General features: G+C 40.8%; 1 long non-coding RNA gene across 2 annotated transcripts; it reads right to left on the bottom strand.

Moving 5' to 3' along the window:
* Window positions 1-365: 365 nt before the first annotated feature.
* Window positions 366-23659, bottom strand: LOC108713743. Of its 2 annotated transcripts, XR_005966849.1 has the most exons (4): window positions 23521-23659; window positions 21837-21890; window positions 20389-20484; window positions 366-873 (listed from the first exon to the last, which is right to left on the bottom strand). It is a non-coding gene; the product is annotated as an uncharacterized LOC108713743 (long non-coding RNA). The 2 variants fall into 2 exon arrangements; XR_005966848.1 differs by lacking the exon at window positions 366-873 and having other exon boundaries at window positions 20228-20484.
* Window positions 23660-23670: the final 11 nt, after the last annotated feature.

Raw genomic sequence — 23670 nt, forward strand, 5'->3', positions numbered from 1 at the left:
AAAAATTGCTGGACAAAAGTTTGGTATTTAGTGTGCTGAAATTATTTCCAATGCTTCATAAATCAATCTGGAAAAAATTGAAATAACTCTGGAATAAAATCTTTGAAGGATACCCTAAGCCAGTGTATTTACCTGAGCAGGTACAGGAAAGAAAAAATGCCAGTACTATTAGGGGTACTTAATAACAATTGAATTTTGATTTTTTTTTTTGACAAATCTATAAAAATTAGGGATGGGCAAATTTGACCCGTTTCGCTTCACCAAAAATTCGCCGCCAGCGAAATGTCGCAGATGTCCATTAAAGTCTATGGGCGTCAAAAAAATTTTGTTGCGCGGCAAAATTTTTTGACTATCTATGGGCGTCATTTTTTCGGCGAAACAAGGCGAAAAAATTCGCCCATCCCTACTAAAAATTCATAGTTTTCCCAATTTTTTTTTCCAAAAAAAGCTCTAAAAATGTGAGGGGTTTATTTATCAAAGGCCGAGTTTTAGAGGGTTGTGAACTTTTTTTAGTATCTAGAATGAACTCAAATGGTTTCTAATTTATGAATCTAATTTATGAATTCGACTAAATTTCGGTTGATCTTTTTGAATTCGATTTCAATTTGAAATTCGACCCTTGATCAATATGCCCCCAAAATCAGCTCAAAATTTGAATTCAAAAATTAAATTTTTTTAATTCGACCCTTGATAAATCTGCCCCTTAGTGTAATTTCCAGTTCGTACTTTTTTTATTCTGATTTTTTTAATAAATGTCATGACATTCGTTGGGTTTGTGAGTTTAATCGTGATTTCAAAAACCACTAAAATCCAACCTTTTGATGAACAGGCCCCCAAGTGATCTTAAATTATCCATTCACTTTGCTTCTGCACCTGAAAGAGAGTAAAATAAATTTGGGAATATTGCAATCCAATGGAAAACAAGTCCATTCTGGGAACATGACTGATAAAGCTAAATCTATTTCCCTGTGGTTATAATTAAACGTCTGTGTATGTAATAGAGTAAGAGATACACACAGAACACAAGAGCGGTAGTAAAACCAGAAATTCAGAATTAGATAAAACCTTTTTTTTTTTTGTTTTTCACAGGAGAATTTTCTCACCGTAGTAAAAAGAACCACAGGCAGCCTGTGTCATCGCCTCCTCCTGAGTCATGCAAATGATGTGCTATTTTTGGGGACAGACTTCAAGTTTTGGAAGTTGAATTTTACTACCTACACATGTATATGATTACTCAGCTATGTACTTTGTTTTAACCTTCAGGTCTGTGGCTTCATAATCCGTGAACCGTGGATGTCTGTCCTTCCTTGTAAAATATTTTATGCCTTCAAGTTGTTTTGAGATTAATCATGCAAAAAAAAACATAATTTTGTCTGTTTTTTTGTTATAACGAGGAAAGATGAAGGCACAGCTGTATCCAAGAGGCTGGAATGAGTTAACCTTGAAGGGGAGGAGACAATATCCGGTGGGTGTATGTGGTAGGCCCCTATAAGGTATACAGATAACAGAGGCATGGGTGTGACATCAGCTGGAAGGGGTATATAACCTCCCAGATTGACTCACATGGGTTATAAATGAGCCATCAATTCATTAACAGTCAAGGACTTGTCTAATTGCCAACAATAAAGACCGCCGATTGGTAAGTACATGCCAATATTGTTCATTTGTTCATAATGAACTTTTTACAAGACTCCTAAATATCAATGGAAATCTTTAATATTGAATATGCATGAACAACAGACTTTTTTTTTTTTTTCGTAATAACAACAGATTGTGACAAAATATCCCATAACGCTTTCAAGAAATAAAATTTTAAAATTATAAAATATAAGGTGATCGTTGTAATTGAAGTGAAAACCTTGGTGGAACAGGGAGAACGCAGAATTTTTTTTGGCTTTTGAATCTTTACGTAAAGTGAATTGAAATCAATGTTTTATTTTGTGACTTGCTGATAAATATCTGATCTCTTCAACATTTTCTCTCTTCACTACCAGGTCTTTAATGTCGTTAAACCTTTGAAAGATCACACAAAAGTGAGTACAAACTCTTCATTTTCTATTTGGTCCAATATATTAAAAAATGTGGGCTTTGCCGTAGAGTCGTTTGTGTCTTTTTCGTTCTATTGTGAAATCTATTCTTAAATTTTATTGGAAAGCCAACTGAGAATGCTTCATATTTTCCTCATGTCGATGTTGAGATAATACAATTGGCATTGATAGTCACCAGTGGCGTAACTAGATATTACTGGGCCCCAAAGCAAATAATTTTTCAGGCCCCCAAAATGTTTAGAGGTTGACTTGTTTCTCCAATATTTATTGAAATTGTATATGAATTGGGGCCTGATGGGGCCCCTATACCTCCTGGGCCCCCCTGCAGCCGCAGGGTCTGCTTCCTCTATAGTTACACCCCTGATAGTCACCCAACGTGTTTGGGCTTATTTGTCAAAAATCGAATTCTCCTTCGGATGAAAAAATTCTAATGTTTGATTATTTATTAAAAAATCCAAATATCACTCAGATTGAAAACAATCGGAAAAAAAAACTTGAATCCCTCAATTGACTATGTCAAATTAAATAAATTCTTCTGATTATTATACAAAAATGTCAAGGAAATATTAATTTCCTGCAAAAAGGATAAAAGGATAATTTCCTGCAAAAATATTTAGTACATGGTTGTTTCCAAGACTCAATTTTGAAAAAAAAAAAGCAAAAAAGCTTGTAGAGAAACGTTTTATTTGCAGAGAAAATTTTTCCAGTGTTTGAAACCTCTGGCGTGTTGGTGTAGAATTTTAAATTGTAAATTTAAATTGTGTGTGCAAGACAGAATTAGTGTTCGTGGGGGGATAGCAGAAAGATGAAGTCAAAAACCATTCAGGGAGACGGAGCTATTCCACCGGCAGCATCCTCGGGCGGCATCGGTTTACATACACAACATGTATGCTGAAAGGTTACATTACAATGAATGAAAGCAACGCTTCAGATTTGGGAGTTTACGTTACAAGCCCCACGTAGACTAAGTTTAGTCGCAGAGATGGCGGGTGATGTCAGGACTATTTGTGCTATTGATAGGGGTCGATGTCATCGGGAATGTTATGTAATAATGTCCTTTCTTTTGCTTTCTTTTGGGTCAGTGATTACCCTCCAAATTTAACATTTGAAACGGAAAACGTGACTTTTTTTTTTTTAAAAAAATTCTGCTCAGCAAACTTAAAACAGACCCCCTGACCTAAATGTTTTTATTTGTGAAATGGAACCCAATGCAAACTATATATATTCTCTTCCGTATTTAAATGCGGACTCCGTGCTTCCTGTGCGGGTAATGTAACCCTCTTCGGCGTTCAGGGTTTTATTACTTTTGTTCCAGTACATTACGGGGCTGATTCACTAAGGGTCGAATATCGAGGGTTAATTAACCCTCGATATTCGACTAGGAATTGAAATCCTTCGACTTCGAATATCGAAGGATTTAGCGCAAATACTGCGATCGTACGATCCAAGGATTATTCCAATGTGTGAATTTTGACACATGAAATTTCTAATTTACTATTCGACCCTTGATAAATATGCCTCTTAGTATGATGTAGAGACTGATATTCTGAGACTATTTGCGATTGAGGGGCCGATTCATCAAGGGTCGAATATCGAGGGTTAATTAACCCTCGATATTCGACTAGGAACTCGAATATCGAAGTCGAAGGATTTAGCGCAGATAGTACGATCGAACGATTATTCCTTCGATCGAACGATTACATCCTTCGAATCTAACGAAGGAATATCCTTCGATAAAAAAAACTTAGGAAAGCCTATGGGGACCTTCCCCATAGGCTAACATTGACTTCGGTAGCTTTTAGCTGCCGAACTAGGGGGTCGAAGTTTTTTTTTAAAGAGACAGTACTTCGACTATCGAATGGTCGAATAGTCGAACGATTTTTAGTTCGAATCCTTCAATTCGAAGTCGTAGTCGAAGTAGCCCATTCGATGGTCGAAGCAGCCCAAAAAATAATTTGAAATTCAAAGTTTTTTTACTTCGAATCCTTCACTCGAATTTAGTGAATCGGCCCCCTGCGAGTCGACGAAATTAAAATATTTAAACTCAATATCTCTATAATATACTGTAAATATAATAATAAAAATAAAATTTGTGCGGGCTACTGATATTATTCAATCTACTTTTACACAGGTGCCATGAATTTCATAATTGATTTCACCAAAATTGGAATTATCTTGTGCGGATTATCATACGTAACAGAATGTGGCTGCCGGCCGATAAAGTGAGTTCGTTTTTGGTACCCAGCATCAAATTGTATGTTCTTTTACATAGTTAATTTGGGTTGAAAAACAAGGTTGTTCAACTTTAACATTTATCAAAGATCGAATTTCAAAATTCATGTGAATTTTTTTAAATTAGAATATACTCAAGACTCGTCTGGGAGGTTATTTTAGAAAAAAATTGAATGTCTAATATTTGATCGAATGGCTTTGACCCTAAAATTTGAATCATATTCAATTCATATTCAATTCGTATGAATTGAGTTTTTCTCCCCCCCCAAAAAAACTTGATTTTAACATCTCAAAATGGCTCAACCGACCTCTGCCATTGACTTGTAAATTAACTCGACAGTTTTTAGGTGGCGAATATTCAAATTAGGACTGGTCCATGGTCAAGCTGTGATAAATCTCACATTTGAATTTAAATTCAGATAGGTGGATTTAAATTCCAATGTGTGAATTTTGACACTTGAAATTTCTAATTTACTATTCGACCCTTGATAAATATGCCTCTTAGTATGATGTAGAGACTGCAATTGAGGGGCCGATTCATCAAGGGTCGAATATCGAGGGTTACTTAACCCTCGATATTCGACTAGGAACTAAAATCCTTCAACTTCGAATATCGAAGTCGAAGGATTTAGCGCAGATAGTACAATCGAACGATTGTTCCTTCGATCGAACGATTAAATCCTTCTAATCGAACGGTTCGAAGGATTTGAATCCAACGATCGAAGGAATATCCTTCGATTAAAAAAACCTAGGAAAGCCTATGTGGACCTTCCCCATAGGCTAACATTGACTTCGGTAGCTTTTAGATGGCGAACTAGGGGGTCGAAGTTTTTTTTAAAGAGACAGTACTTCGACTATCGAATGGTTGAATAGTCGAACGATTTCTACTTCAAATCTTTCGATAGTCGTAGTCGAAGGTCGAAGTAGCCCATTCGATGGTCGAAGTAGCCCAAAAAAACTTCCAAATTCTAAGCTTTTTACCTTCGAATCCTTCACTCGAAGTTAGTCAATCGGCCCCTGAATATCTAATATTAGTTTGAATGGTTCCGACCCAAAAATTTAAGCCGTATTCGATTTGTACAAATCGAGTTTTTCCCCCGTAAAAAACCCATTGAATATCAGGAAGGCTTTTAACATCTCAAAATAACTCAACGGACCTTTCTTTCTTTTATATATGTATCGTGTAATTTTATTATGCTTGGAAACTTAAATGCTAAAAACCAAATAAAATTTAAGTTACAAAAAAAAAAAATAGCTCAACGGACCTCTGCCATTGACTTGTAAATTAACTCAGCAGTTTTTAGCGTGCGAATATTCGAATTAGCACTGTTCCATGATCGAGCTGTGATAAATCTCACATTTGAATTTAAATTCAGATAGGTGGATTTAAATTCAAATGTGTGAATTTTAACACTTGAAAATTCAAATTTGCTATTCGACCCTTGATAAATATGCCTCTTAGTATGATGTAGAGAGTGATATTCTGAGACCATTTGCAATCGGTTTTCATTTTTTTATTGTTTGTGGTTGTTGAGTTATTTAGCAGCTCTCCAGTTAGCAGTTTCAGCCATCAGGGTTGCTAAGGTCCAAATTCCCCTAGCAACCATGCCTTGATTTGAATTAGAGACTGGAATTTGAATAGGAGAGGGCCTGAACAAGAAGCTAATAAAAAGTAGCAAAATTAATATAGGTGTAGCCTTACAGAGCATTTGTTTTTTAGATGGGGAAGTCAGAAGAAAAAGGCAAATAATTTAAAAACTATATAAAAAAAAAAATAATTAGTATGACCAATTCAGAAGTTTCTTAGAAACCTATCTCTATTTTCAATACTATGGTCTGGCCAGGACATGTACTATAATGCATATACTAATAACAGGGAGATACGTTACTGGTTCACAAAAACCAAATCTATGGAATTGTGTGGCAGGTGCTATTTCATGCCGTTCAGCTGCTGTGTCCATAGAGCTCAATGTTAAAATGTTGTGACCTCTATATCACAATGTTATTGCACTGTGTGGATTCCCAGTACTTACAGGAACATCTGAACAAATATGATTGGATTGGAGGGCAGGATCAAATACACAGAGGGCTCTTATTTACTATTGGGTACGTTGGCACTATGCTGGATAATTGATTTAAACACTGTTTATTTAGATGTGCATTATGTATATTGTGATGCATAAGGCAGGGTCAGTGTTGCCATTTTTGCTTTTGCAATATTACTGTCCATATTCACCCTTATGTTACTGCCCCACTCTTACCCTACTATACCTGCTATCCCACAGTCACACTCCCTTCCCAGAGACTATTATCCACTGTTACTATAGGCACCATCTCTCTCCCTACTATACCTGCTATCCCACAGTCACACTCCCTTCCCAGAGACTATTATCCCACTGTTACTATAGGCACCATCTCTCCCTACTATACCTGCTATCCCACAGTCACACTCCCTTCCCAGAGACTATTATCCACTGTTACTATAGACACCATCTCTCCCTACTATACCTGCTATCCCACAGTCACACTCCCTTCCCAGAGACTATTATCCCACTGTTACTATAGGCACCATCTCTCCCTACTATACCTGCTATCCCACAGTCACACTCCCTTCCCAGAGACTATTATCCACTGTTACTATAGGCACCATCTCTCCCTACTATACCTGCTATCCCACAGTCACACTCCCTTCCCAGAGACTATTATCCACTGTTACTATAGACACCATCTCTCCCTACTATACCTGCTATCCCACAGTCACACTCCCTTCCCAGAGACTATTATCCACTGTTACTATAGGCACCATCTCTCCCTACTATACCTGCTATCCCCACAGTCACACTCCCTTCCCAGAGACTATTATCCACTGTTACTATAGGCACCATCTCTCCCTACTATACCTGCTATCCCACAGTCACACTCCCTTCCCAGAGACTATTATCCACTGTTACTATAGACACATCTCTCCCTACTATACCTGCTATCCCACAGTCACACTCCCTTCCCAGAGACTATTATCCACTGTTACTATAGGCACCATCTCTCCCTACTATACCTGTTATCCCACAGTCATACTCCCTTCCCAGAGACTATTATCCACTGTTACTATAGGCACCATCTCTTCCTACTATACCTGCTATCCCACAGTCACACTCCCTTCCCAGAGACTATTATCCACTGTTACTATAGGCACCATCTCTTCCTACTATACCTGCTATCCCACAGTCACACTCCCTTCCCAGAGACTTTCATCCACTGTTACTATAGACACCATCTCTCCCTACTATCCCACAGTCACACTCCCTTCCCAGAGACTATTATCCACTGTTACTATAGACACATCTCTCCCTAATATACCTGCTATCCCACAGTCACACTCCCTTCCCAGAGTCTATTATCCTACTGTTACTATAGGCACCATCTCTTCCTACTATACCTGCTATCCCACAGTCACACTCCCTTCCCAGAGACTATTATCCTACTGTTACTATAGGCACCATCTCTTCCTACTATACCTGCTATCCCACAGTCACACTCCCTTCCCAGAGACTATCATCCACTGTTACTATAGGCACCATCTCTCCCTACTATACCTGCTATCCCACAGTCACACTCCCTTCCCAGAGACTATTATCCACTGTTACTATAGACACCATCTCTCCCTACTATACCTGCTATCCCACAGTCACACTCCCTTCCCAGAGACTATTATCCACTGTTACTATAGGCACCATCTCTCCCTACTATACCTGCTATCCCACAGTCACACTCCCTTCCCAGAGACTATTATCCACTGTTACTATAGGCACCATATCTCCCTACTATACCTGCTATCCCACAGTCACACTCCCTTCCCAGAGACTATTATCCACTGTTACTATAGGCACCATCTCTTCCTACTATACCTGCTATCCCACAGTCACACTCCCTTCCCAGAGACTATTATCCCACTGTTACTATAGGCACCATCTCTCCCTACTATACCTGCTATCCCACAGTCACACTCCCTTCCCAGAGACTATTATCCACTGTTACTATAGACACCATCTCTCCCTACTATACCTGCTATCCCACAGTCACACTCCCTTCCCAGAGACTATTATCCACTGTTACTATAGACACCATCTCTCCCTACTATACCTGCTATCCCACAGTCACACTCCCTTCCCAGAGACTATTATCCACTGTTACTATAGGCACCATCTCTCCCTACTATACCTGCTATCCCACAGTCACACTCCCTTCCCAGAGACTATTATCCACTGTTACTATAGGCACCATCTCTCCCTACTATACCTGCTATCCCACAGTCACACTCCCTTCCCAGAGACTATTATCCACTGTTACTATAGACACATCTCTCCCTACTATACCTGCTATCCCACAGTCACACTCCCTTCCCAGAGACTATTATCCACTGTTACTATAGGCACCATCTCTCCCTACTATACCTGTTATCCCACAGTCATACTCCCTTCCCAGAGACTATTATCCACTGTTACTATAGGCACCATCTCTTCCTACTATACCTGCTATCCCACAGTCACACTCCCTTCCCAGAGACTATTATCCACTGTTACAATAGGCACCATCTCTTCCTACTATACCTGCTATCCCACAGTCACACTCCCTTCCCAGAGACTTTCATCCACTGTTACTATAGACACCATCTCTCCCTACTATCCCACAGTCACACTCCCTTCCCAGAGACTATTATCCACTGTTACTATAGACACATCTCTCCCTAATATACCTGCTATCCCACAGTCACACTCCCTTCCCAGAGTCTATTATCCTACTGTTACTATAGGCACCATCTCTTCCTACTATACCTGCTATCCCACAGTCACACTCCCTTCCCAGAGACTATTATCCTACTGTTACTATAGGCACCATCTCTTCCTACTATACCTGCTATCCCACAGTCACACTCCCTTCCCAGAGACTATCATCCACTGTTACTATAGGCACCATCTCTCCCTACTATACCTGCTATCCCACAGTCACACTCCCTTCCCAGAGACTATTATCCACTGTTACTATAGACACCATCTCTCCCTACTATACCTGCTATCCCACAGTCACACTCCCTTCCCAGAGACTATTATCCACTGTTACTATAGGCACCATCTCTCCCTACTATACCTGCTATCCCACAGTCACACTCCCTTCCCAGAGACTATTATCCACTGTTACTATAGGCACCATATCTCCCTACTATACCTGCTATCCCACAGTCACACTCCCTTCCCAGAGACTATTATCCACTGTTACTATAGGCACCATCTCTTCCTACTATACCTGCTATCCCACAGTCACACTCCCTTCCCAGAGACTTTCATCCACTGTTACTATAGGCACCATCTCTCCCTACTATACCTGCTATCCCACAGTCACACTCCCTTCCCAGAGACTATTATCCACTGTTACTATAGGCACCATCTCTCCCTACTATACCTGCTATCCCACAGTCACACTCCCTTCCCAGAGACTATTATCCACTGTTACTATAGGCACCATATCTCCCTACTATACCTGCTATCCCACAGTCACACTCCCTTCCCAGAGACTATTATCCACTGTTACTATAGGCACCATCTCTTCCTACTATACCTGCTATCCCACAGTCACACTCCCTTCCCAGAGACTATTATCCACTGTTACTATAGGCACCATTTCTTCCTACTATACCTGCTATCCCACAGTCACACTCCCTTCCCAGAGACTATTATCCACTGTTACTATAGACACCATCTCTTCCTACTATACCTGCTATACCACAGTCACACTCCCTTCCCAGAGACTTTCATCCACTGTTACTATAGGCACCATCTCTCCCTACTATACCTGCTATCCCACAGTCACACTCCCTTCCCAGAGACGATTATCCACTGTTACTATAGACACCATCTCTCCCTACTATCCCACAGTCACACTCCCTTCCCAGAGACTATTATCCACTGTTACTATAGGCACCATCTCTCCCTACTATACCTGCTATCCCACAGTCACACTCCCTTCCCAGAGACTATTATCCCACTGTTACTATAGACACATCTCTCCCTACTATACCTGCTATCCCACAGTCACACTCCCTTCCCAGAGACGATTATCCACTGTTACTATAGACACCATCTCTCCCTACTATCCCACAGTCACACTCCCTTCCCAGAGACTATTATCCACTGTTACTATAGACACCATCTCTCCCTACTATACCTGCTATCCCACAGTCACACTCCCTTCCCAGAGACGATTATCCACTGTTACTATAGACACCATCTCTCCCTACTATCCCACAGTCACACTCCCTTCCCAGAGACTATTATCCACTGTTACTATAGGCACCATCTCTCCCTACTATACCTGCTATCCCACAGTCACACTCCCTTCCCAGAGACTATTATCCCACTGTTACTATAGACACATCTCTCCCTACTATACCTGCTATCCCACAGTCACACTCCCTTCCCAGAGACGATTATCCACTGTTACTATAGACACCATCTCTCCCTACTATCCCACAGTCACACTCCCTTCCCAGAGACTATTATCCCACTGTTACTATAGACACCATCTCTCCCTACTATACCTGCTATCCCACAGTCACACTCCCTTCCCAGAGACTATTATCCCACTGTTACTATAGGCACCATCTCTCCCTACTTTACCTGCTATCCCACAGTCACACTCCCTTCCCAGAGACTATTATCCACTGTTACTATAGGCACCATCTCTCCCTACTATACCTGCTATCCCACAGTCACACTCCCTTCCCAGAGACTATTATCCACTGTTACTATAGGCACCATCTCTCTCTACTATACCTGCTATCCCACAGTCACACTCCCTTCCCAGAGACTATTATCCCACTGTTACTATAGACACCATCTCTCCCTACTATACCTGCTATCCCACAGTCACACTCCCTTCCCAGAGACTATTATCCACTGTTACTATAGACACCATCTCTCCCTACTATACCTGCTATCCCACAGTCACACTCCCTTCCTAGATGCTATTACTCTATTACTACTATGTATGTAGGAACCCAGAGGAAAGACATTTTTGGAGGTGGAATAGGAACTAAGAAAAAGGAGCATGCAAACTGAGCCGCACAGGTAATGATTTAAAAATAAACATAGATGCTCTTTCTGTCCGTATCTGGTCTAGGAGACGGGCGGTGAGTGAGTTCCAGCTTATGCACAACTATGGTGAGTTCATACATAGCTCCCAGCGGCAGGAATGGCTTCAGATGAAGTTACAGGACATGTACTCAGCCTCAGTCAGCACCCCGCAGGAATCGACTCCCAAGATTGCAGATCACAGGCCACCGAAACCTCAAAAACACAAACTGGAAGAAAACAGACCCAAAACTGCACCCCATAAAACTCCTCACAGGCACAGCTCTAAGGACAATACCTTAAAACCCGGTATAAAATGAACGAGACCTCTTCTGCTCCTTTATATCTTCGGGTGCTTGGGAGTGCGAGTAACTGGTGTGTTGGGCAGTAAGTCACCCAAATCATTTTTATGCCACTATCTTCAGGCCGTGCATAGTCCAGGCATTTTGTATAATGCATCCAAATTGTGTATTTGCACTAAGGGCAGGGAAAACATTGTATATGTATGATTGTTCTTGTATATGTGTGTACATGTGTGACATAGTTGACTCCACTGAACGTGGCAGTCCAGTAGCCAAGCATAGACTTAGAACAGTTGCAATTAAAATGATAAGAGCCAACTGCAATCGTGAAAAAAGAATGTAATTGGCTCCATGTTTATTGTCGCATGCTTTCTCCCTGTTCCTATTGCAGTTTATTGCAGTTGCATTTATTGTGAACTTTCTAAGGCTGTTATTGGCTACAGGTTTATTCATTGCACATCACATCAAAAATAGTGTGTAGACCAAATGGTGTTTTCCCATTGTCCAAAGAATAGTGATTTTTGATGTGCAGGGAATTCAAACTCGCAGCAACCAATCTCTTCTTTTTCCATAGGATGAAAGTCTGCTTGGCTACAAGCCCCTATTTATGGTCTAATAATTGATCAGGTCCCCTTATTTAAAAATGTGTACAGCAAATTATAATACAGTAGTATTCTCATTGTACCAGTCATCCTGGAAAACATTCCCAGCATATTCAGGGCGGCAAATAACAAGGTTACAGATATATAGAAACATTGGGGTAACAGTCACCCTGCTATAGTTCCAGGGGTACCCAGGGTACAAATAAACACTCACCCCAAATCTCCCCCTAACTGTCCTTCAGACTGGGCCCCCTTAGCTCATAACAAGGTTACAGATATATAGAAACATTGGGGTGTCACCCTGCTATAGTTCCAGGGGTACCCAGGGTACAAATAAGCTCTCACCCCAAATCTCCCCCTAACTGACCTTCAGACTGGGCCCCCTTAGCTCATAACAAGGTTACAGATATATAGAAACATTGGGGGTGTCACCCTGCTATAGTTCCAGGGGTACCCAGGGTACAAATAATCACTCACCCCAAATCTCCCCCCTAACTGACCTTCAGACTGGGCCCCCTTAGCTCATAACAAGGTTACAGATATATAGAAACATTGGGGTGTCACCCTGCTATAGTTCCAGGGGTACCCAGGGTACAAATAATCACTCACCCCAAATCTCCCCCTAACTGACCTTCAGACTGGGCCCCCTTAGCTCATAACAAGGTTACAGATATATAGAAACATTGGGGTGTCACCCTGCTATAGTTCCAGGGGTACCCAGGGTACAAATAATCACTCACCCCAAATCTCCCCCTAACTGACCTTCAGACTGGGCCCCCTTAGCTCATAACAAGGTTACAGATATATAGAAACATTGGGGTGTCACCCTGCTATAGTTCCAGGGGTACCCAGGGTACAAATAAACACTCACCCCAAATCTCCCCCTAACTGACCTTCAGACTGGGCCCCCTTAGCTCATAACAAGGTTACAGATATATAGAAACATTGGGGTAACAATCACCCTGCTATAATTTTTATTAGGACTCACATTCCTTTATGTGTATTTAACAATTATTGATAAACTGCGCTGTCTAAAAAATAATTGAATTTCATATTTTTAACATATTTATGGCAATTTGTATTTTGTAAACATTCATAGACATATACAGATCTTTCCTTGTGTGTGTAATAATATTTATAGTTAAAAGAGGGAAAAGCCATATTGTTTGCCTGAGCCGAGACATTCTACATACTAGACTAGACACTATATATCCTTATAAACGGTGAGTTCTGATGTCATCAGTTATAAACGGTGAGTTCTGATGTCATTTCTGTCACATGACTCATTGAAATTTGTGTATTATAATAAATAAAGTACCCCCTGTTGTAAAATATGAGGATATTAGAAGTCACCTCGGAGTTCCATGACCTGTATAAAAACACTCGACCTTCCGCCTCGTACTTTTATATGGTCATGAAACTCTTCGGTAACTTATAATATCCTTATATTTTACAAGAGGGGGTACTTTATTCACTATACTGTATATATATATATTATATGTATGCTGCACTGCCAGGATCCCCTCGTACCCTAATTGCACCGATTGTTCCAAAAGTGATTTGTGAATTTCCTTATTTGCCGTTTGTATCAAGCACTTTAGTATTTATTTTTTTCTATGTCTTTAATTTATTGTTTTGTAACATTGTGTCGGTTTTGTATTTTTTCTGTAAGAAAATAAACTGATATTATGATTAACAAAGACAAACTTGGTCCTGTGGTCAGTTTATTAGCGACAAATATGAGTGGTTTGGGCAATGTGTTCCCATTTTGGCTAGGGATGCACCGAATCCAGGATTCGGTTCGGGATTCGGCCAGGATTTGGCCTTTTTCAGCAGGATTTGGCCGAACCGAATCCTAATTTGCATATGCAAATTAGGGGTGGGGAGGGAAATTGCATGACTTTTTGTCAGAAAACAAGGAAGTAAAAAATATTTTCCCCTTCCCACCCCTAATTTGCATATGCAAATTAGGGTTCGGATTCGGTTCGGTATTCGGCCGAATCTTTCGCGAAGGATTCGGGGGTTCGGCCGAATCCAAAAAAGTGGATTCGGTGCATCCCTAATTTTGGCATTATATTAGGGATGCACTGAAGGCAGGATTGGCCTTTTTCCGCAGGATTCATATTCGTGCCTGGCCTAACTGAATTCGAATCCTAATTTGCATATACAAATTACGGTCAGGAAGGGAAATCACAACTTTTTGTCACAAAACAAGGAAGTAAGAAATGTTTTTTTCCCACTTTTTCCCTTACCATCATTAATTTGCATATGCAAATTTGGATTTGGTTCAGTATATGGCCTTATCTTTCATGAAGGATTCAGAGATTCGAGTGCATCCTTACATAATATTTTTAATCCGGGTTCATCTGAGGGGCTACAGACATACCTCCCAACATTTTGGAAATAGAAAGCGGGACAAAGAGATTTGCCGCACTCGTTTGTGTGGCCACACCCCCTAATTACCATGTTCATTTTATAAAAGTTATGAACGTTTGAACTCATTTCTGTGGGTTTTATGTGTTATTACAGTTTTGCTAATGAAGGTGAATTGCCCTTAAACTGCAAATCAGTCTCCCAAAGAGACATGGTTATCTTAAATAGTTACAATTGCTTCTTTGCTTCTCTTAAACTGTTACAGAAGTATCGAAGTGCACCTGCTGAATGTTTTGGGCTCTCAGCCAAAAGCCAATTAAGTTAGAAATGCTGTATCTTTTTCTGGCTGTTCATTGCAAAAGATCAAAGAGAAACATTTCAGTAACAAACCCGGGACTGCGGGCTGATCTGACATAATCGACTTTCCTGCAAAAAGTGCAACAGTTGCAAGGTATGGGCTACAGAGAAGGGGCACTTCAGTAATGTACTGGGAAGATTCAGGGAGAAGCTCATGTAATTTTCTGCTGCAGCTTCTGAAGGGGCAGAACAATGTGCTTGTTCAGTGAACTTGCCAATCAGTGTATGAATAGTTCAAGTCTCTTTCCTGCTATAGTCCCAGACTGGGCCCCCTTAGCTCATAACAAGGTTACAGATATATAGAAACATTGGGGTGTCACCCTGCTATAGTTCCAGGGGTACCCAGGGCACAAATAAACACTCACCCCAAATCTCCCCCTAACTGACCTTCAGACTGGGCCCCCTTAGCTCATAACAAGGTTACAGATATATAGAAACATTGGGGTGTCACCCTGCTATAGTTCCAGGGGTACCCAGGGTACAAATAAGCACTCACCCCAAATCTCCCCCTAACTGACCTTCAGACTGGGCCCCCTTAGCTCATAACAAGGTTACAGATATATAGAAACATTGGGGTGTCACCCTGCTATAGTTCCAGGGGTACCCAGGGCACAAATAAACTCTCACCCCAAATCTCCCCCTAACTGACCTTCAGACTGGGCCCCCTTAGCTCATAACAAGGTTACAGATATATAGAAACATTGGGGTGTCACCCTGCTATAGTTCCAGGGGTACCCAGGGCACAAATAAACTCTCACCCCAAATCTCCCCCTAACTGACCTTCAGACTGGGCCCCCTTAGCTCATAACAAGGTTACAGATATATAGAAACATTGGGGTGTCACCCTGCTATAGTTCCAGGGGTACCCAGGGTACAAATAATCACTCACCCCAAATCTCCCCCTAACTGACCTTCAGACTGGGCCCCTTAGCTCATAACAAGGTTACAGATATATAGAAACATTGGGGTGTCACCCTGCTATAGTTCCAGGGGTACCCAGGGTACAAATAAGCACTCACCCCAAATCTCCCCCTAACTGACCTTCAGACTGGGCCCCCTTAGCTCATAACAAGGTTACAGATATATAGAAACATTGGGGTGTCACCCTGCTATAGTTCCAGGGGTACCCAGGGTACAAATAAGCACTCACCCCAAATCTCCCCCTAACTGACCTTCAGACTGGGCCCCCTTAGCTCATAACAAGGTTACAGATATATAGAAACATTGGGGTAACAGTCACGCTGCTATAGTTCCAGGGGTACCCAGGGTACAAATAAACACTCACCCCAAATCTCCCCCTAACTGACCTTCAGACTGGGCCCCCTTAGCTCATAACAAGGTTACAGATATATAGAAACATTGGGGTAACAGTCACCCTGCTATAGTTCCAGGGGTACCCAGGGCACAAATAAACACTCACCCCAAATCTCCCCCTAACTGACCTTCAGACTGGGCCCCTTAGCTCATAACAAGGTTACAGATATATAGAAACATTGGGTTAACAGTCACCCTGCTATAGTTCCAGGGGTTTCAGGGCACCCCAAATCTCCCCATAGAATTTGTTTGTGCAAAGTAAAATGTATGAAATAGTTACTGGGAGTTTTCAGATGCCAGAGATGCCCTTTGCGGCCCATTAAATGACACTAGAGTATGTGAGAGCTGTCACTGATCAAAGAATGCCTGGAGGGAGCGTCTGCTGCAGAAACTCTTTGATGCTGAGACTGGTACTTGCAACACCGTTGTTCCCAGGCCGAGACATGACATAGACTGGTGTGTGACCATTCTGCTTCCTAAGAGATTCTTCAGCAGCTGCACCAGGCTCTGTGGTGGGTTAATTGCCTCCCCTAATGCCCCAAATAGTTGAAATCTCTCCATCCTCAGGGTTAGGGCCTTTCTGTCAATCATGGGAGTCGGCACCCTTTATAAAGCACCCATTTCTGGAGCAGCCTGAGAACACGTGGCCTTGTGAAAATGCCAGCTCAGTACCCTCTCTACTAAAACAATAGGGTGTTTTTTATCAGCAGTACATTCTCGGAACCCATTATATGTTACTTATTCTTTATAAAATACACAAATAATCCACGAATAACTTGTAAATGATATCCTTACAAACAGTGATGTCAGTTATAAACAATTAGCAGTGATGTCATTTCTGTCACATGACTCACTGAAACTTGTGTATTATAATAAATAAAGTACCCCCTGTTGCAAAATATGAGGATATTAGAAGTTACCTCTGAGTTCCATGACCTGTATAAAAACAGCGTTCGGCCTCGTGCTTTTACTTATAATATCCTTATATTTTGCAATCTATATTTTATAAAAAAGTAAATCAAACCAATAGGTATAGTAATGTTATATAATGAAAATAAAACAAGGGGCGAAAGACAGAAATTTATACAGCTAAAGAATGGCACCCATGTATTATAAGGGATAATGTACCCCCTACTGTAAATGATAAGGATATTAGAAGTCACTGAGGGGTTGTTCTGTGACCATATAAAGGCACAAGGCTGCAGGCTGAGTTATACAGGGAACTCTGAGTATCACTCATGTATTATAAGGGATAATGTACCCCCTACTGTAAATGATAAGGATATTAGAAGTCACTGAGGGGTTGTTCTGTGACCATATAAAGGCACAAGGCTGCAGGCTGAGTTATACAGGGAACTCTGAGTATCACTCATGTATTATAAGGGATAATGTACCCCCCTACTGTAAATGATAAGGATATTAGAAGTCACTGAGGGGTTGTTCTGTGACCATATAAAGGCACAAGGCTGCAGGCTGAGTTATACAGGGAACTCTGAGTATCACTCATGTATTATAAGGGATAATGTACCCCCTACTGTAAATAATAAGGATATTAGAAGTCACTGAGGGGTTGTTCTGTGACCATATAAAGGCACAAGGCTGCAGGCTGAGTTATACAGGGAACTCTGAGTATCACTCATGTATTATAAGGGATAATGTACCCCCTACTGTAAATGATAAGGATATTAGAAGTCACTGAGGGGTTGTTCTGTGACCATATAAAGACACAAGGCTGCAGGCTGAGTTATACAGGGAACTCTGAGTATCACTCATGTATTATAAGGGATAATGTACCCCCTACTGTAAATGATAAGGATATTAGAAGTCACTGAGGGGTTGTTCTGTGACCATATAAAGGCACAAGGCTGCAGGCTGAGTTATACAGGGAACTCGGAGTATCACTCATGTGATAATGATAAGGATATTGGATAATGTGAATGGTTACAATCAACACAATCATATAATACATCTAATAACATTACAGTTAGCACACTGCTCAGTAAAACAATGAATATATGAAGGTGATTTCTCATGGAGGTGCCTAATGGATATTTCAGATGGATGAGGTGCCAGACATGAGTGAAATACTCAGAGAGTCCGAGCTTGGTGGAATGATACAATAGGTTTGTGAGCAATGTGACAACGAGTACAGATTCTTAGAAGTGCTACACTGGGATCCCACGGAATGTAAGGAGATGTCACACCACCCTCAAGTAAATATGTCCTTCATCTGGGAGTACACGGGGGGTCTTTGGCTCTGAGAATAAACAGGACCTGAAAGCTGTAGAATCAAGTCAGGGTCTATCATTCATATTTGCTTTTAATACACAAGAGCCATGAATATCCTGTAAATTATATCATATAAACGGTGCTTAGTGAAGGCCATTTAGGGTTAAATGTGGGGGGAACATATTCTTACCAATGTTTATTTGTTATGAATTAAATCATTTAATCTGCCCAAATGATAAAAAGTCAAGTTGCAAAGTTCCAAGGATACGAGTTGCAATTTACAAAACAGCAGGGGTGCGATTTGTGGGGAGCACTTCTGTAGTAGAGGCCACAATCACGTCTGAATAAGAGTGTTACCTTATGGGGGGGGGGGGAAACATGGCAGATTGCAAGCACATGTAATGGTTTGCTAGAAGCGATTCAAAATTAAATACAAATTTTACCCTGGCTCATCCTTGTAACATATATAGACTGTGTGTCTGTGTGTGTGTCTGTCTGTGTGTGTGTCTGTGTCTGTGTGTGTGTGTGTGTATATATAATTTGGGAGTTTTACTTTGAAAGCAGCTAGTAAGTTGCAGGTAAAATTTAGTCCCTTTGTAAAATGTATAATTAAGCCATTGAATTCTTAATGAATCAGATGAAAATTAAGCGTAGGACTGGCCAGATATGGGATGACTTTGACGTAGTTGTTCAGCTTAAATATATTGCAATATATGGACAAACAATCCCTGTGTTGTTTAAAGGGTAAGGCATTTTTCAGTAGCAGTAGCACAAAATGTCTCTGTCTTAAATATATTGATAATGGGTTGAGTGCAGAGGACTCTTGTATTTGACACTATATATATATATATATATATATATATATATATATATATATATATATATATATATATATATATATATATATATATATATATAGACAAATACAAGATTCCTCTGCACTCAACCCAAATGTTTGTCCATATATTGCAATATATTTAAGCTGAACAACTACGTCAAAGTCATTCCATATCTGGCCAGTCCTACGCTCAATTTTCATCTGATTCATTAAGAATTCTATGATATATATATATATATATATATATATATATATATATGTATAAATATGTATATATATGTATATATATATGTACAGTATATATATATATATAATACACAAAAGCCATAAATATCTTGTAAATGATATCCTTATAAACGGTGAGTTCTGATGTCATCAGTTATAAATGGCGAGTTCTGATGTCATTTCTGTCACATGACTCACTGAAACTTGTGTATTATAATAAATAGGGATGCACCGAATCCAGGATTCGGTTCGGGATTCGACCAGGATTCGGCCTTTTTCAGCAGGATTCGGATTCGGCCGAATCCTTCTTCCCGGCCGAACCGAATCCTAATTTGCATATGCAAATTAGGGGCGGGGAGGGAAAACGCGCGACTTTTTGTCAGAAAACAAGAAAGTAAAAATGTTTTCCCCTTCCCACCCCTAATTAACATATGCAAATTAGGGTTAGGGTTCGGTATTCGGCCGAATCTTTCACGAAGGATTCGGGGGTTCGGCTGAATCCAAAATAGTGGATTCGGTGCATCCCTAATAATAAATAAGTTGCAAAATATGAGGATATTAGAAGTCACCTCGGAGTTCCATGACCTTCGGCCTCGTACTTTTATATGGTCATGAAACTCCTCGGTAACTAATAATATCCTTATATTTTACAAGAGGGGGTACTTTATTCACTATATATAGATAAATATATATTGGGTTACAGTTTAGGTTACAGTGTGCGACTCCTCATAATGTATAACATACCTTTAACCAGCCAGATGTAAAATGTCCCACCTGCAAAAGTGTCCAAGTAGGTGAATATATATCAGCAGGTAAACACCAGAATCCTATCCTGAAGTTCTGAATGGAAATAAGACAGAGAGGTGTTGTTCTTGTGTTTATTACATGATAAAAATAATGTTATTTCCTACTTCTGGCACCAGCCCAGGGCTGTTTGTATCTCTCCAGATGAGGGCGCTCTGTATTACTGGGGTTGGTCTTTTTTCCAGTCTGGAATCACATCACTGAAGCACTTTTCGATATATATCGGCCTCCTTTACCAGCGCTCTATATTGTGGAAGAATAATCCCCCTCCCTTCACAGCTGACTTGTGTCTTGGAATAGTTATTACTTTGGGCATTGGATATAAAAATCGAATAAGAAATTGGATTGTCCTTCTAATCCCCGTGTTAGGATGCCAAATTTCCAAATAAAGTTGAAGTAGTACCCGGAGAGCACATTTAGGGGCACATTTACTTAGCTCGAGTAAAGGATTAGAATAAAAAATACTTCGAATTTCGAAGAATTTTTTTGGCTACTTCGACCTTCGACTTCAACGATTCAAACTAAAAATCGTTCGACTATTCGACCATTCGATAGTCGAAGTACTGTCTCTTTAAAAAAAACTTCAACCACCTACTTCGCCACCTAAAACCTACCGAGCACCAATGTTAGCCTATGGGGAAGGTCCCCATAGGCTTTCCAAACTTTTTTTGATCGAAGGAAAATCGTTCGATCGATGGATTAAAATCCTTCGAATCGTTCGTTTCGAAGGATTTAATCGTTCGATCGAATGATTTTTCATTCGATCGTTCGAACGAAGGAAATGCGGTAAATCCTTCGACTTCGAAGGATTTTACTTCGACAGTCAAATATCGAGGGTTAATTAACCCTCGATATTCGACCAATAGTAAATGTGCCCCAAAGTGTTTTAAATCATCATTCTGTGTTTATTGCTGGGAAATCGTGCACAACATGTTTCGGCCCTTCAGTTGCATATTAAATAATATGCACCTGATGCGCTCACTGCACGGTAGGACAGGAACCAATCAGCAGCTAGCAGGACCTGATAGGGAACTGAAGCCTGTGTGTGCTCATGTGACTGCAAGGCTGTGATTGGCTGTCCCCCTCCTACTGTGCTTCTGGCAGGGACCGTTAAGGATACGCCCACCCCTCATTTGAAACAGGGACCAGAGAACATCTATAGGGAGCTCCAATAAAGGGGCTATTTTTAAAAAATATTGGTTTTTAGCACCATTTAAAAGCAACACCATATATTACTCATAATTGCCTACAAAATTAGCGTTTATCCTATATGTCTCCTTTAAAAAGTGAAACAAAGTATCACATAAAAATGATACAATAATGTAAGAATTTAATATATAACAGTATCAATTATTCAAAATAGAGACCAAACAAAGTTGCTATCTTACCCTATATGGGGAAAGGAAATCTGACCCTGAGTCAATTCCTGGCAATCTGTTTATCTAAAAAAAAGAAAAAGCAGTGTTAGAAACTCTTACAAGAAACAAGCCGTATTGAATTCTTCATTTAACTCTTATGGGCGATTGCAGGAACCAATTCCAAAAACACTCCCTCTGTAGTAACGTTTTTTTTTCTGTCAGTGCCTGGTTTGAAAGAAACTTTTTCTAATATCTGCCATGAGTGCCATCGCATTTGGAATAGTTGATGCCCCTCCGTTTTGCACAGGGTCGGACTGGGCTGGCGGGACACCGGGAAAAAACCTGGCTCTAGTGGGCCCCGCCGGCCCAGATCCTGGATTTCTTCTCAGGGCCTCTCTCATACCTCCCAACATTTTGAAAATAAAAAGAGGGACAAAAAAAGTTGTTGCGCATAGCGTGGCAATTTTTTTGACCACGCCCATTTTTGTGGCCACATCCCCTAATTACCGTGTTCATTTTGCAAAATTTCACAGGATATAAAAGTTTGAACATATTTCTGTGTTTTTTTTTAAGTTATTAGAGTTTTGCTAATAAAGGTGAATTGCCCTTTAAAGGATTAGAAAACTTTAAAAATAAGTGAATGTAAAATTGATGAGGAGGCTATTCTAAGCACTTTTGTCATTTACATTCATTATTTATTCTTTTTTCATTCCAAGATATTAAGGGATACATGTGCTGTTAATATGAATGAATTTTGTTACAACAGCGCCACCTGCTGGTCAGTTTCCCACCAGTCTGACCAGCAAGTAGTCAAGGAAGTTGTCAGGAGAAAGAAAGAGGCTGATGTTTTTCTGCTTAGGAAAGATGTGAGAAAGGTTTCTAATTTTATTCCTAAGCACATACAAAAATTCCACATACAAAAATCCAGAGGCACAGTGACCCCCCCCCCCACATACAAAAATCCAGAGGCACAGTGACCCCCCCATACAAAAATCCAGAAGCAGTGACCCCCCACAAAAATCCAGAGGCACAGTGACCCCCCATACAAAAATCCAGAGGCACAGTGACCCCCCATACAAAAATCCAGAAGCACAGTGACCCCCCATACAAAAATCCAGAGGCTCAGCAACTCCCCCCACGAGAAAAGGAACAGTAAACCCCACTCCACGAGCATCCAGAGGCACACAGGGACCCCCCAAACCACACAAAGATCGAGAGGCACAGTGACCCCCCACACAAAAATCCAGAGGCACAGTGACCCCCCCACACAGAAACATCCAGAAGAACAGTGCCCCCCCCACATACAAAACATCCAGAGGCACAGTGACCCCCCCATACAAAAATCCAGAAGCACAGTGACCCCCCCCACAAAAATCCAGAAGCACAGTGACCCCCCCACATACAAAAATCCAGAACAGTGACCCCCAATACAAAAATCAAGAAGCACAGTGACCCCCCCCCCACACACACAGAAACATCCAGAGGCACATTTACCTCCCAAAGATTCTGAGACATAGTGACCCCCCAATTATTCCAAGGCACAGTGAGTGACCCCCCCAAACCACACAAAGATACAGAGGCACATGGACCCCCATACATCCCGAGGCACAACCCCCCTCCATATGAGACCCTCATACGAACATTATAGTTACAGTGAACTAACTCACAAAGCCTAAGATAGAAGCTTTTTTGCTGTACGAAACCTTCAACCCACCTAGGAATCTGCAACCCCGAGAATGAAGTTGCAGGTCCTATGAAGACGCAGCCTGCCACAATCGTAGGGATTTCGCATATTTGAATATACCGCTCCACTACAGCTCGGTCACATGATAGGATCACATGCTCGAGTAATGTCACGTGACGG

The sequence above is a fragment of the Xenopus laevis genome, chromosome 4L (genome assembly GCF_017654675.1).
Source record: "Xenopus laevis strain J_2021 chromosome 4L, Xenopus_laevis_v10.1, whole genome shotgun sequence".
Lineage (NCBI taxonomy): Eukaryota > Metazoa > Chordata > Amphibia > Anura > Pipidae > Xenopus > Xenopus laevis.